Raw genomic sequence first — 15,253 nt, forward strand, 5'->3', positions numbered from 1 at the left:
TCCATAAATAATTATTGAATACTTACAGATTTATTTTTATTTATTTATGCATAGAACTGGGGTGTAGGCCAGAGGTGTGGGGGGTGGTCAGAGGATTCACCAGAGACAGAGTGGGGAGCAGAACAGAAAGATCTACTGAAATACACTGCTGAGGGGAGCAGTGGGTGAGACAGGAGAGGTCTGCTGCGCCATGTGGGTCAGCTTCCTGGCCACAGATGGAACTCGAGCTGCAGTGGCTGGTGATAGCTTGATAGCACTGAGACTTTAACCCCTGAGCCACCAGGGAGGCCTAATTATTGAAGACCTTAAAAAAAAAAAAAGAATAGGAAGAAACACTTCCCAACTTATTTAATGAAGCCAGTATTTCCCTGATACCAAAGGAGGTAAAGGATGTGCAAGAAGAGAAGACTGCAGTCCAATATCTTTTTGAACACAAAAATCCCTAACAAAATATTAGCACATCAAATCCTGCAATATGAAAAGAAGAGTATTACATCATGACCAAGTGGGGCTTCTCCTGAAAATGCAAGGCTGGTTCAATGCTTGGAAACAAGTCAATGTTAATAATCTAAAGAAGAAAAAGCACATGATCATTTGGGGGAAAAAAATCTAACACTAATTCATTACAAAAACTTGCAGCAAACCAGGAAGAGAATGGAATTTCCTTAACCTTGATAAAGAGTGTTTACAAAAGCTTGGAATGTGGCAAAACTAATGAAGACTACTTCATTCCCAGGCAATGTTGCCTAACAATTGCTTTCTTGATCCTACCATGGTCCAGCAGTAAAATCCTAGGCACCCCCATCTCCCAGATTGTGCTTATGAGTTCTGACAAACCAGGCACCGGCAGCTGGAAAGAGCATAAATGCACCAAAAGTGAGCTCTGTGTCTTGTATTGTGTGGCACTGACAGTAGGATGGCACCCCGAGTTTTACTACAATGGCATCATGCAGGAACAGGGTGGTGCAAAGAATATTAGGTTGGTGAAGGAGCAGTTTGCTGAGCAAGGACAGAGCCCCTGAGAGCAAGGCTGTGTGGCAGGAAGCTGGCAGTTCAGCTGAGCCTGGGTGCCTCCTGGGAAACAGACCCTGCAATAAGCCTCATGCAGGAAAACAGCAGGGACCTGGAAATGAGATTTCTGAAAGTCGAGGAACAGTTGAGTCAGAGCTGCAGGACCAGCTGGAATGAGAACCTTTAGCTATCATCACCAAGCCACAAAGCAGCAAAGATAGGCTCAGTAAAGAGACCAGGGAGACTTTTTTTTTTTTTTTTTTAAACAAAGGGATTCAGAAATAAAAGGATTTGCTTAGTTAATGTTCCAGCTTGCCAGAGAGTCCAAGCAGCAAAGTCATGAGAAATATCTCCTGAAAGTTATTCTCTCATGCTGATGGGTACACGTGAATCTCTAGTCAAGTCTGCTTGGGGGCTTATTTCTGTCATTCAGACTCCCCAAACTATCTTCTTAATGATCTGGAACTTCAGATTTTTCCAACTTTCCCATAAGTTCTGCTTCTCAATCTGTTCAGGCAGAAAAAAAAAGCAAAAAGTTCAACAATGAGACCAAGCTAGAAGTATTAATTTTGGGATTCTGGTATTCAGTGATGGGTTTTGATGACTCTTTCCTGGAATAAGTCCATTTAATTGCTCAAAGAATGTGGCAGTTAAAGTTTGCCACTAGTTTTGAAGTTGAACTGTAGTTCTCAGTATGTTCTTAGCAAAGGGAAGTATAGAATGTTGCAGAAGAAAAGAAACCGTGTGGGAAAGTCTCAGAAACATGCCAGTTTTTTCTAGAAAGAAAAATGCTGGACCTCTCTGTGGCCAGCAGAAAAACCTCAGTTTCTTCCTTGGGAATCACAGCCTTCAAGGCAGTGAGGTGTAGTGGGGTGTGTCCAGGCCTGGGTTTTGACTCACTTTTGCCCTGTGGGGTAATAATCATGGTGGGTTCTGGAGTTAGGCAGTTTGGATGCAAAGACTAGATTTGACATTTTCTTGCTGTGTGACCTTGGGTGACTTTGTTCCCCCTTGGTGCCTCTGTTTTCTCAACTATGACAAGAGATGATATACATCTCTAGCTACCTTGCAGAGCTGAAGTGAGAATTAAAGAAATAACTACTGTATGTGTAAAATACCTGGAATCATACCTGCCATGATGGGTGTTATGTTGCTGTTATTCTCTATAACCTGGGGTTTAGGGGAACTACCTCTCTGGACTAATTCAATTTCCTTAATTGTGAAGTCAGAGAAATGGGTTAGGCCATAGTTCTCAAAATGTGGTCTGGAGACTTCTAGTATGTCTAAGCTACTTTAAATATACCTAGGTTATCAGTTTAAATAAAGTCTCTGGAGTCCTGGAAAAGGGCTTCTAAATCGTGCTTCCAAGGTGGTTTTATGCATGTTTACGTAATTGTAGCAGTGCCTATATAATTCAGTGAACAGCAGTTGGCATTTGCTCCTTTGGGAAGGAAGGAGAACTTAGGCCAAGAGAGGCACGGGCACTCTGACCAGTGAGCGGAAAGCCGGGGCAGGAGTGGACACGGGGTGTGCCGGTCCTGCAGGTCCTGCAAGTTAGGACTACAGCTGGATGAGCTGCCTTCTTCACAGATGTCCAAACAGGTCATGGATTTGCTTGAAAAAAGTCCCTTTCTCAGTTGTATGGTCTTGGGGTAAGCTGTGGAATCTTTGCAACAACACATGTTACAAAAAGCCTCTTGTTGAAAATCAAACTAATTGCTTCATCTTCTGTGCTCCCATTCACATGATTTCTAACCTCTTGTAATTTGCATCCTAATGTACTATAATGAGGATTGTGTGTGTATCTGCTGGAAACACGTAGCTTCTCAAATTCAGGGCAAGTGCCTTACTCATCTCAGTATACTTCTATTTCTCCTCCTCCCTTACCCTTAGCATTTAGCACAGTGATTTGCATGTGGTCATCCTTTTATAAATGTTTGTTGACTGAATCAGCAGAAGACCCAGTTTGAACCAAGTCCCTGGAGTGGTGTTTATATGTCTGTGATCCCTAAGGGTGTGCACTGTAACTGATGAGACTCATGGACACAAAGGCAGTGGAAAAAACCCTGCCTCCGTCACAATGGCCTTTGCAATATTAATATAGTGGATGATATAAATCTTAATTAGTAGCAGGAAAAAGTGATGATGTATCAAGGTTCTCAAAATGTCAGCTGGTGGCTGGGCAATCAATTCATTTATAGCCACTAACCATTGCACTGTGATACTGAAACCAATACTGCTAATTAAAGGTGTAATGACAATCAGCCAGATCACTGTTAATTGACTCTTAATACTTCAATGACTTGTTTTTATGCCAGTTGAATTTAATCAAAAGGGGTCAGAGAGTACTATAAGGTTTATAATTTTCAAAGTATTTGCGTTTGTTAGTTTTCAGGTGCATCATTTTCAGAAATCTAAGTGAGAGTGCCTATGCTTATTTGAACTTTATTTGCTCATTAAAGCTCTGAGAAAGTGAATTCTTGCTGACAAATAGATATAAATATTTCATCAATAAGAAATTTTACTGTACCTTAGATATAATTCAATATTTTCTTTATCCTCTGTTGGAAAAAAAAAAAACACATAGGTTTTTTTCTTCTAACTTGAGAAAAATTTTCAGTTCATATGACCCCCGTTTTCATTGTTCTTTTTCCCCATCATTGACAAGTTTTGGGGGGAAAGTGGTTCGTAGTTCCTGTGTTCTTCACCCCTGCAGCGAGACTCTGTTCCAGGGCTTAGCATCTTTGAAAGCCACCATCCGCCTCACTAGCTAAGTCAAATGACTTTTTCCTGCTCCTGTCTTCCGGTAGCCTGTTCCACATGGATCACTCTTCTTTTGAAACTCTGCTCTCCTAGACTGGGATCCCCACTAACCTGTCAAAGTATTTTCCGAAAGCAGACTAATGTAGCCAGCAAGATAGGCAGGAAATATGAGCATGGGGCCTGCAGGATTAAGGAGGGTCAGAACACAAAGAAAAGACCAATGGCCAGTAGGTTAGAATGTTCAGCTTTTTCAATTCTGACCCCTTGCCAGTATTTAAGGGCTCAGGATGGGGGTACATCCCTAAGATGTGCAGACATGAATTTTAGGGCATTTGAAGAGCCCAGCACAGTGGCAGTCATATTACCATTCCTTTAATATTTTTTTCTTCCCCAGAACCACATTCTCTAGACATGAGCTAATCCCCAAACTCTGGGTTCCACACCTCCAGTGGTCTCAGGGCACTGACTGGAAAGCTTTCTCCTTATCAGACACTGTGCTAACCCGCTGATTTATAGCCTCTCAGTGACTGTAATTGTTCCTGTAACAAATGAAAGAGAGACACAAAGAGATTGTGTAACTTGCCCAGAGTCACACTGTCAGATTTAACCCGTTTGCTGGACTTCAAGGAGCTCATACTTTTCAAGTCCACATTTAGACTCATCTTCCTGTCTGATCATCTCCAGAGTAAACTTACAAATAAAAACTTCCAAGTTCTCTTTGACTTTTCCTTTGTTATCACCTTTATTTTTTTCTTAAATTGACTGAATATTGATCATTTTTGTTTTTAATACTAAATTCATATTGAAAAAAAATGGGAAATAATGCTTGAAAACATTTTAGACACAATGTCACTCAAATTTTAATGACTAGTGCAAAATATTATACATGATTACTCTTCATTTACATAATAGCTTAGTTGTACTGTACACAACTTATCACCTTTAACCCCACCCCTTATCCTCCATGCTCACGCATTTTCCACCAGTTATTACTTTGTCCTGTTTATTATTCTTTCACCTCTTCCTCTTCCACCATTGCCCTAACTCACAGTCAGGTGGGGATTCCTGACCTGCTTCCGGGAGGCATATTCTTTGCTGGTCGTCGCTCCCAGGGCAGAGCACAGTGATGAACAGTCTCTGGAGCCAGACTGCTGGCTGTGAATACTCCACCTCTTACTACCTGTGTGACCACAGGCAAGTGACTCTATCTTCTTTACTTTAACTTTCTAGTATCTACCTTGAAGGGTTGTCATGAGGATTAACTGAATCAATATTTATAAAGACTTGTGAATTGTTTTTACAAAATGCTAACCAGTATGTAAAAAATAATGGTCTTGAGATGCTGATTTTGGTATTCTCTTAAAAAAAACCCTTAACACCTAAGAATTCAGGGCCCAGGTTATCCAAAAATATTTGCCCTACCTCACCTACTGCTTTCCCAGTGAAACACTCTGCTGGCTCTAGTCTGATCAGACATACCTTGTGTTTTTTTAGGTCCTATCCTCCACATCTGATACTCTGCCTGCGCTTTCTTCTCCTTACCCATCTTCCAGGCCCCTCCAAGATTCCCCTCTTTCAGGGAACCTCCCTTGTCAACAGTGGCCCCAATCTGAGACTTAGGTTTTATCACACTCAATTTGCAATTAATTTTGACTTGACATGTGAAATTTCTTGTTTATTTTTGTTTAATGTCATAACACTTATGCCTCATAATACAACTTAATTATATTTCATGGGAATAGAGACCCTACCTTTTAGTTCTTTGTATTTCCTGAGTTCTGGGTTATTTTTTTTTAAATTGAGCTAACGTTGTTTTACATCACTGTTTGTATTACAGAAGAATAGGATCTATCCCTTCAGGTGTTGTTACCACACCACATCTACCACCCAACCCACGGTCCTCCACCATAGTCCACTGTGCTACTGGGATAATATTGGGTTGTCAGAAAAGTCATGACACATTTTTGCTTGAAAAACAGAAAAAATACATCATGACTTTTCCCACAACCCAACATCTTGCACTTGATTACTGCGAACATTAGCTGATTCAATTCTAAAACACCTTAAACAAAAATAGCCAGTGTTAGGTTAAAAAATAACAAACTTGAGTATTACCTGGTTTCTTTTCTTAGTGAAATCTTTGTTTTATCTTTAAAGCTTGGAAGTCTTTAGCAATGCATTTGTTCTATTTGACACTTTAAACGAAAAAAATGTTAGAGTTATACCACTTTATTATTTCCTTGAGGTATTGAGTGCTGTCTAAATAGAATATTGTTTGGATGAATTATTTACATTTGAATATGTTAATGCATGGGGGCTCTTAATTTATAAAAATATGGTCAAAAGTCAAGTGAAAAGACTATAATTTGCCACCTAATTTAATTTTAAGATTATATATAAGTTCAAGAAACCTCAGCATCATTTAGTTCTCCTTGCTTGTGGAAGAAAACAGCAAGCTACAACCTTCCCATCGAGTCTATGAGTTGCTTTCCCTTCCTTCTCAGCTTCCTCCAATAAGTCTTCTGATTTTCAATATCTTTTCACTAGTATGAATTAATCATTTTAAGATATCTCAAATTCTTATTAAAGGCAGAATGGGAAGAGAGGAGGAAATGGGGAAAAAACAAATGTAGTTATTTCTATGTCTAGTACAAATACCTAATATTGCAGGTAAGGACCGAAGAAGCTTCCTAGTACAAGACATTTATTTAATCTTAATTTCTTCTTCATGCTGAAAAATTCTAGATTCTTGAGTTTTTTCAGGAACCTTTTTTCTCTGACATTAATCTGTGACTTCCTTCTAAATCCTCTCTAGTTTCACAATATACATAATTAAATGGAGTTTCTAATGCTAAGTGCTCTTTCTAAATCAAACATACTTGACTGGAATTTATTCTTTTTTTTTAATTGTGTAAAAATGAATTGTAAAAGAACTAAAGAATAAAAACTCTTAAGGTTTTGTTCATGCTTAGTCACACTGGATCTCTACCAGACCTTCCCTACTCTGGCATCTGGAATGAAAGCAGTGGCTTCACTGCTGTATCTTTAATGTGCCACCATTCGTGTGCTCGCTTTCAGATTATGCTAGTACCTTATAGTGATAGATGCTGCCCATTTTTTTTCTAATCGGTTCATATATAGTGGTAGCTCCCGGCTCTAAGCATCTGGCCTGCTAACTGCATAGTAAATAACAGTAAATATGCTGCAAGTCTTAATGGACTATTTATATAAAATTGTTTGTGTAAAATCAAGATCTATTGTTATTAATAACATCAGCCATTTTGGACAGGTGCTTGGGTCCCACTCTCAGCCAATTAAATGAGAATTGCTGAGGGTGGAGCCAGGTCTTATGTTTTTAAAAGTACCTGTGATGATTCCACTGTGCAGCCAGTGTTGAGAACCAATGAGCTTGTCAGTTTCTCCTTGAGGGAATGTCTGGGCAGGATTTATAAATTTTTGATATATGGACACAAATAAGGTTGTAAAAAGATGTAACTTGTTTTGAGAGAGTTATAAAATATATTTGCTTTTTCAACTGCTAAGGCCAAATATTATCTGTACCCTCAACAACACTGTTTCCTTCATTTTCATATTTTTTTCTTATTAAAATAGCATCAAAAAGTGATGCCTTATTGCCAGGACAACCTGGAGGGGTTCACCTAGCTAGCTAATCTTTCCTGAAGACTGTTCTACTTGATCACACTTTGTGTTCTTGGCGCTCCTTTTTCCTGCAGCGGGAAGAATATAAAAAGTTCTATAAAAAGGTCTCCTGGCTTCTTCTGCCTCTTCCCTCTGTCTCTCCAGGGTGTCATTGGCCTGTACATTCTTATCTAAATGCACCAACTAAACTCATTTTATTTCTGCTTTTAACTCCTCCTAAGTAATGATTTCTCCTTCTGGTTAAGAAAACCCAAACAATGGTCTTCAGAATTTAAAAAACAGAAGGTCATCCTTATTTAGTTTTGCTTTATGCCCGGTATATACAACATCAGGCTTAGAGAATTTAAAGTATATAGGACTTGGCGAATGACAGCAGGGGCTTTCCTTGCTAGGACTCATGTATAAAAAACCAGACACTACAGCCCTGCAACTGTGCTGACAAATGTGTTCTAGATTTACCCTTTGTCTGGTTCAGAGTTCCTCACTCCACCTCTCCATTTTTCTCTTATAGTGGAGAAATCAACCCATGTTCTCCTTTTGCATTCCCCACCTATAAACCTCAGAGCCCAGGCCATGGCAATATTGCAGAAGGACAACTGTAGGGTCAGGACAGGCCACTGAGCAGGTTTTCTATGGAGTAAAGGAGGAGTCAGAGTCCTTAGTGGTTTTGCAGGTTTTTATTGGGATTACCAGGTATACAGCAGGCAGGGGCACTGGGGGGCCGGTAGGCTGGCAGGCCTCCCAGCCCCCAGCAGGTCTTCACTCTGGGCTCTCTGGCCTTCTCTCTGCTTCTCTGCTCTTGCTTCTCTCTCAGCTTCTCCTGGTGTCCCCATGACGCCACCCTTGAAAGCCCAGTCGAATCCCATCTACCTATGCCCACACCCTACTCCAGGTGCCCGCCATCAGGCATGCATTCAGGACTGCAGGGATCCATCATCTATCCTGATGGCGGGAGGGCAGAAAAGCCTGATACCTTTCACCTTACCCTACAACAACATATCCATGTGTCCTTCTAGAATAGTTTGTAAATGAACTAGAATAGACATAGCTCATGTTCCAGAAAGTCACTTAAAAATTCAGGTTGCTGAATTCATAGTAGTTTGTGAATATGTGTTTCTCAAACACTAGATGGTGAGAGTATGTCATGGTAGGAGGGTAGGGGGAAATTTCCATTGGTATAGCTAAAAATTGCTACTTTAATTCATTTATCTAACACTAAGATAACTATGCTAGATTAAGTGGTTTCATACTAATTTATTTAGGGGTTCCATTTTCACTCCTCAGTAGATTTTATGTATGTCTCATATGTTTCTTCAGTCACGAGTTCATCTAGTTCAGAAGGATTACTCAAGGTTATCTTAATCACTCGTCTTTATCACAAGATTTGTTGACAAATCCTGGATTTTCTGCCCGAGCTTTATCACTTTGTTACTTCTGATGGGGGAATAGAGTTCACTAGCAGCTTTTACACTTTCCAAAGCACCAGGCTCATCTTGTTTGTTCAATTTTGCCCCAAATTTTGGTAGGCTACAGTAAAGAACATCATCGCCCAAAGCTTCCTGTTTAAAATGGATGACTACCAGAGTTCCAACACTATTTTCTGTTGCTACATATTCCTGTTTGTCTGTGAATTTATGCAGTGAGAGCAGAGCGGAGCCCATGCCCAGGTACTGGTGGTGATGCCTATAGCCCCTGGGGCCACGGTGGCTGTAAGGTGGGTAAAGTATCAGGCTTTTCCATTCCGCCCTCCTGCCATTAGATTCAATGTATGCCTGATGGTGGACACCTGGAGTAGAGTGTGGGAATACGTAGGTGGGATTCACCAGGGCTGAGAGACTGGGCTTTTAAGGGCAGTGTCAGAGGAAATCAGAACAAGCAGAACCATGAGAAGGAGAACCAGTGAGAAAAGGGGACCATGAGAGAATGCCAGAGAGCCCAGAAGGAGTGAAGATTTGCCCAGGGACCTAAGGAGGCTAGCCAGGCACCTGCCATGTGCCTGGTAAAATCTCAATAAAGCCTAAAAAAGCTACCGAGGGCTCCAGGACACTCCTTTACCCATCTGCTTGGGTCCTAGAGATCCTGCACCAGTCCTAGAGATCCTGTTCCATCCCTTCTTGACGCTGCAGTGGGAGTCATGGCGGCTCAGGCTGCAGGCCATGCCCGGAATGCTGCCTGGTTTTTGCAGTGCCCTGTTCACAGGTGTAGGGAAAGGTAAAAAAGTATCAGGCTTTTCTGCCTTCCCGCCATTAGGATTAATGATGGATCCTTGCGGTCCTGAAGGCATGCTGATGGCGGGCACCTGGAGTAGGGTGTGGGCATCCATAAGTGGGTACACCTGGGCTGAGAGACTGGGCTTATAAGGGTGGCTTCATGGGGACGCCCACAGAGCAAAAGAAAGCAGAGCAAAAAGCAGAGAAGCAAAGACCACGAGATAACACTGGAGAGCCCAGAGAGAGAGACTTGTAGGAGACCAGCCTCCCGGCCCCCAGCACTCCTGCCGTGTACCTGGTAACGCAAAAAAAGCCTGAAAAAGTCAAGGAGGGCTCCAGGACTCCTTCACCCATCTACTCGATCATAGAGATCCTGCTCTGACTCTTCCCGCCTCTACAACAGGTGTAGGGTAAGGAAAAATGTCAGGCTTTTCTGCCCTCCCACCATCAGGATAGATGATGGATCCTTGCGGTCCTGAATGCATGCCTGATGGCGGGCACCTGGAGTAGGGTGTGGGCCTAGGTAGATGGGATTCACCTGGGCTGAGACTATGCTTTTAAGGGTGGCGTCACGGGGACGCCAGCAGCAGCAGAAGCCGAAAGAGAAGCCGAGAAAGCAGCAGCAGAAGCCGAAGAGAAGCGGAGATCACCAGAGAGCCCAGATAGAGTGAGGATTTGCCTCCCAGCCCCCCAGCACTCCTGCCTGCCATATGCCTGGTGAACCCCAATAAAAGACCTGCAAAAAGCCACTGAGGACTCTGACTCCTCCTTTACCCAGTCTGCATGGGATCCTAGAAAACCTGCACTCTGTCCTGTTCCTGCCCTTACAACAGGTTAGGAAGGGGATCTGATTTTTGTTTTTATGACAAAAGGCAAAAAGCAAATGTAGGGTAAATGGAAGTTATCAGGTTTTTCCGCCCTCCCGCCTTTAGCATCAATGATGGTCACCTGCGGTCTGACACGCGCCTGATGGCGGCCCCTGGACGTGGTGTGGGCGGGCGTGGGCGGGCGCACCTGAGCCAGGGGCTGAGCATACAGGATGGCCACAGAGCAGAGAACAGAGCGCAAGAGAGGGCGGGTGAGAGGAAGGTAAAAAGTATGGGGCTTTTCTGCCCTCCTGCCATGGGGACTGATGATGGATCCTTGCGGTCCTGAATACATGCCTGATGGCGGCACCTGGAGTAGGGCGTGGGCATGCGTGGATGGGATTCACCTGGGCTGAGAGACTGGGCTTATAAGAGCAGCGTCATGGGGACGCCAGCAGAGAGCAGAGCCACCACAGAAGCAGAAAGAACGAATGGAAGAGAAAGAAACGAGAAGCAGAGAACAGAACTACGAGAAGAACGAACGGTAGAGCAGAGAGAACACCAGAGAGCCCAGAAAGAGTAAAGATCCGCCAGGGGTTTGGAGGCCTGCCAGCCTCCTGGTCCCCACGCTCCCCCTGCCTGCCCTGTGCCTGGTTGCCGCACTACAAATGGTGTAGAAGGATCGTTAAAAGCCTGAAAAGCCACTGAGGGCTCTAGGGCTCCTCCTTTACCCGTCCGCCCAGATGATAGAGAACTTGCTCGGCACCTTCCTGGCGCTACAGCAAAGATCTTGGTAAGTGTTGGTTTGGCAGCAGCTTTTATAGAGGCAGCGCCACCCCAGCACTGAGAGAGGTGCCATCAAGCTCCTTGTCCAGAAAACCCTTTTACAGCCTGCATATTTATGATATTCCTGTATCACCATATATGAGTATTACTTTAGGTTGTATGTGTTACTTGGCATATTTGGTAGGTTATTTTTTGGGAGTGCTCAAAGTTGTTTCCATATAGAGTAATAGTTATTGTTTCTATGCTTTGGTTTTTGGCTTGGAAAGATTTCAGGAACTCTTTACTTTCCATGACTCCTGCAGTGGTTTCACATTCATTATCTTGATTCCTACAGTAACCCTGTGAGTTTACACATGAGGCCCAGAAAGGTAGTGTGCAATACCTGAGGTTCACACTGCAGAGGCTTGGGACAGGCAGGTCTTGGAAGTGGTGTATGGCACCAGCTACAAACTTACCTGGTTCTTGATGGCAGCAGACAAGACAGCAGGTCACAAAGCCCATATGCGGGAAGCAGGAACAAGTCTTTACTACAGCAATAGGCGATCCACAGAGAGCAACAGCATTATCTGTCCAGCTGGCCTGGCGGGGCCAGCCCGGCCCAGTGGCTCAGGTGGCAGCAGCCCTGTGTTGGCCCTGGTGGTGGCAGGCCCCTTGAGCCCCCTTGGGCTGTCTCAGGCTCTCTTGGCCCCTTGGGCTCCCCGCCCCCCAACCCCAGGCCTTGGCAACAGCAAAGGCAGCAGTAGCAACAGTGGCAGCATCCAGTCACGGTGGCCTCCCTGGGCTCCCACCACAGCAGTGGCCCAGTGCCCTACTAGCTTTTATATGATTTATAGAGAAAGCCAGCACAGGGCCACGTTTAGGCCTAGTTCACAGAAGTATGTTTCATGCATGTGAACTACATATCAAGGTTAAATTATTTACTGCCTTCCCCACATGTGGACTACATCTTAAGGCTGCATGTTATCTACCAGGCCACTTGAGCTGGAAGGTCACAGTGAAAAATAGCCATGGACACTGTGAAACTGTTTTCCCATCGACCCTACAATGGATCTTCTGGTATCACAACCATCTAACTCCAAATCACTGTATCCATGATGTCCGGTTTATGACATTGAATAATTATTGCACCCTTTTCTTTGGTCAGTCTTATCAATTCAATGTGTATTATGCACATGTGACTTCCAAATTCAATTGTGTAATGAAATTTATTTAAAGGTAGAAACTTGGCATTAATTGCCCTTTAATATGAGTTCTACTATAAACTCATTTTCTACAGATTTCAAACATGATTTGGTGACTCCTGGCTATGAAGATCTCACCAAGGAGGTAATTAAAAATCAGTGATGAGGAGAAATCCTTCCCATTATTTTAAATCAGGTTGCCACTTAAACTCTGAGTAGAGCACATTTTCAAGTATCCCTGCTAATGTTTAACAGTGTTGGCCAACAAAGAAAGTCCACTGTTTACTCTCCATCCTTAACTTTTTGGGTGAAAGAAATCATTTTTACACTTAATAGGAATTAGCCACAAGTTAGTATAATAAAAATTAACGTGTATTCATGTATTTGGTTTCATTGCTACTGTCCTCTTTGTGTAGGTGAAAGGTATTGACACACATTTAATTGATGCCACCTGTAGTTTGGGAGTTAAATGCTTCAAGTTTGGTCTCTCTTCTAATACTCATAATAAATGAAGTAGGTACTAGGACCCCATTTTATAATCAGAAAATTTAGGCTCGGATGGTTTGAGTATACCGGCTAAGGTGAGAAAGCTAGTATGAAGCCAAATAGGGATTCAAACACTGAACTTCTTCACTCCCAAAATGTTTTGCACTGTTACTTTATGCTGCCTCTCCAGGATACTGGTTGATGCTGAAGGCCAACCATAGTTTTGGAAGGGGTGGTAAACAAATTCCCTTCCCCTCAAGATACCCATATCCTAATCCTTGGAACCTGTGTTTATATTAACTTAATGGTAAAACAGACTTTGCAGATTGATGAAATTAAGGATCTTGATATGGGATGATTATCATGGATTATTTAGGAAGGCCTGATGTAATCAGAAGTGTCCTTATGAAGGAAATAGGCAGGGTAGTCTTGGGTCAGAGTTAGAAAAGGTTTGAAAATGTTAACACTACTTATTTTGAAGATGAAGAAGGACCACAAACCAAGAAATACAGGTAACTTGTAGAAGCTGCAAAGGCAGCACATACAATCTCAATTAGAACCTCAAAAAAAAAAAAAGCCCTTAATATTAACACCCCCAAATTACCCCAGTAATCTGTTTCAGACTTCTGATCTCTACAATTGTAGTAATTTTGTTTTGTTTGATGTTTAGTGTTAGGTTTGTGTTAATTTATAGAAGCAACAGGAAGCTAATATAGAAGAAAAGAGTTAAGTGATACATAACTTGTTTTGGCACTTTTAAGGAACAAATTTAATTTTCTTTGAATAACTTGTATGACTAATACCAAATTAAAATATGGTTGAATTATAAGAGCTTTAGTATTATAGAGGAAATTCAACATTGTAAAGAGTTTTCTACAGAAATAGCAATAAATAACAACGTAGGTGGCATTAAAACCCAGAGTACCCAGATACTCTGTAATTTATTTTGTTCTCCATTTGTGGACATTATTTGATGTGCCATCTTAATTCACAATATTTATTACATTTATTCATGATCCATTTACCTATGATCATAGGTGTTTACTATGCAGCAGTAATCATACAGGTATGTTTCTAAGGAGGTAGGTAAATAGATCGATAAACAGATACACACAAATTGTGTGGTACTCCAAGCTCTGACAGGCAGATTTTCATTCACTTACAAACTTGGAATTAAGTGGATGTATAAATGTTTAAAAGTTTATCAAGTATCTGATTACAAGAGAATATAAATAATTCAATATAGGAAATTATCCCTTTAGAGTTGATAGAAGTAGCAAGTAATATAAATTTAGTATAATAGAAATGAGGAATTTCAATTTTATACTAAATTGCTTTGATGATTAATCTTTTATCAAAAAAAAATTAGAACTCCTGCCAGAGAAAGAGTGCTCTGACATCTATTAGATCTTATAAAAGTTTGATTTATTTCTTTTCTCTGAGTTCATTTTGAAAGTTAGGAGAATATCTTGATGTTAAGTGATAGGAAAAATCATTCGTGCAACATAATGACCCAGTTGGAATTCAAATTGCAATCAAATTGCAAAGCAGCTCAGTTATCATTAGATTTGCTTAGATGGAGACTGAAGGTTGGTCCTGAGTCTGTAAGGGGCTGTTTAGGACTTAGATTAATGGAGAAATTAATTTACATCTGACTTGGTCTATGAGTGCTATTCTAAGAGTCCAGTCATCTAGATAACCTCTCTGAGTCTCTATTTTCCTATTAAATGAGAAGCTTATGTTTTATTTCTTTCAGTAGCTAAAATATTATTTGATCCCCAATAAGTGAACTGTAGTTGGGATTTCTCCTCCCCCTCATATTTTTCATAATAAACTTAACAGTTAATTATCAGTATCAGTAATCAATCTAATTGATTTATATTGATGGAGCACCTGCCATTTTTAAGGACTTTGCCAGATGTGGTTGAAGACTATGAATAAATATAGATGCAGAGGACCCATCTTTTATGTGAATTACAAAATGCCATGCAATATGGTAAATGACTGCCTTTATGATCATCAGAAAAATGATCTTTTTTGCTGGGTAGATGAAGGCCCACAGCTGCTGGCGAGCAGAGCATGGGCTCCTTGTTAGCTCTCACTTGTCTCCTTGCTGGGTGATTTTGGGTAATGCACAACCTCTCCAGTCATATTTAGCAACCAGGGCAAGACCAGTCCTTTTGTAATCTCGTTGAGTAAGTAGCACGTCCACTCTGCTTTCAGTTCTTACAAGTTACTTCAGTGGGTGCATTGTTGATTCAGTTTACATCAAATCAGGAACTTGGATATTTTCATTCTTAATAACTCTTGTGAGGAAATCACCATATGGCTGTTTGCAAACTACTTTGTT

At 41.6% G+C, this 15,253-nt stretch overlaps 1 protein-coding gene and 1 pseudogene across 1 annotated transcript in view; one reads left to right on the forward strand and one right to left on the reverse strand.

The window, feature by feature from the left end:
- Nucleotides 1–8,707: 8,707 nt before the first annotated feature.
- Nucleotides 8,708–9,592, reverse strand: LOC129146599 (glycine cleavage system H protein, mitochondrial-like; annotated as a pseudogene).
- Nucleotides 9,593–11,140: 1,548 nt separating this feature from the next.
- The window catches only part of LOC119255916 (myosin-IIIb-like), a 60,466-nt gene continuing 56,353 nt past the window's right edge, over nt 11,141–15,253 (forward strand). The window contains exon 1 of the mRNA XM_054699840.1: nt 11,141–11,243. The gene's annotated coding sequence lies outside the window, so the exon portion shown is untranslated. The remainder of the gene's footprint in view (nt 11,244–15,253) is intronic.

This window comes from Talpa occidentalis, unplaced genomic scaffold, assembly GCF_014898055.3.
Source record: "Talpa occidentalis isolate TD23 unplaced genomic scaffold, MPIMG_talOcc4v2.1 talOcc4.3, whole genome shotgun sequence".
Classification (NCBI taxonomy): Eukaryota; Metazoa; Chordata; class Mammalia; order Eulipotyphla; family Talpidae; genus Talpa; species Talpa occidentalis.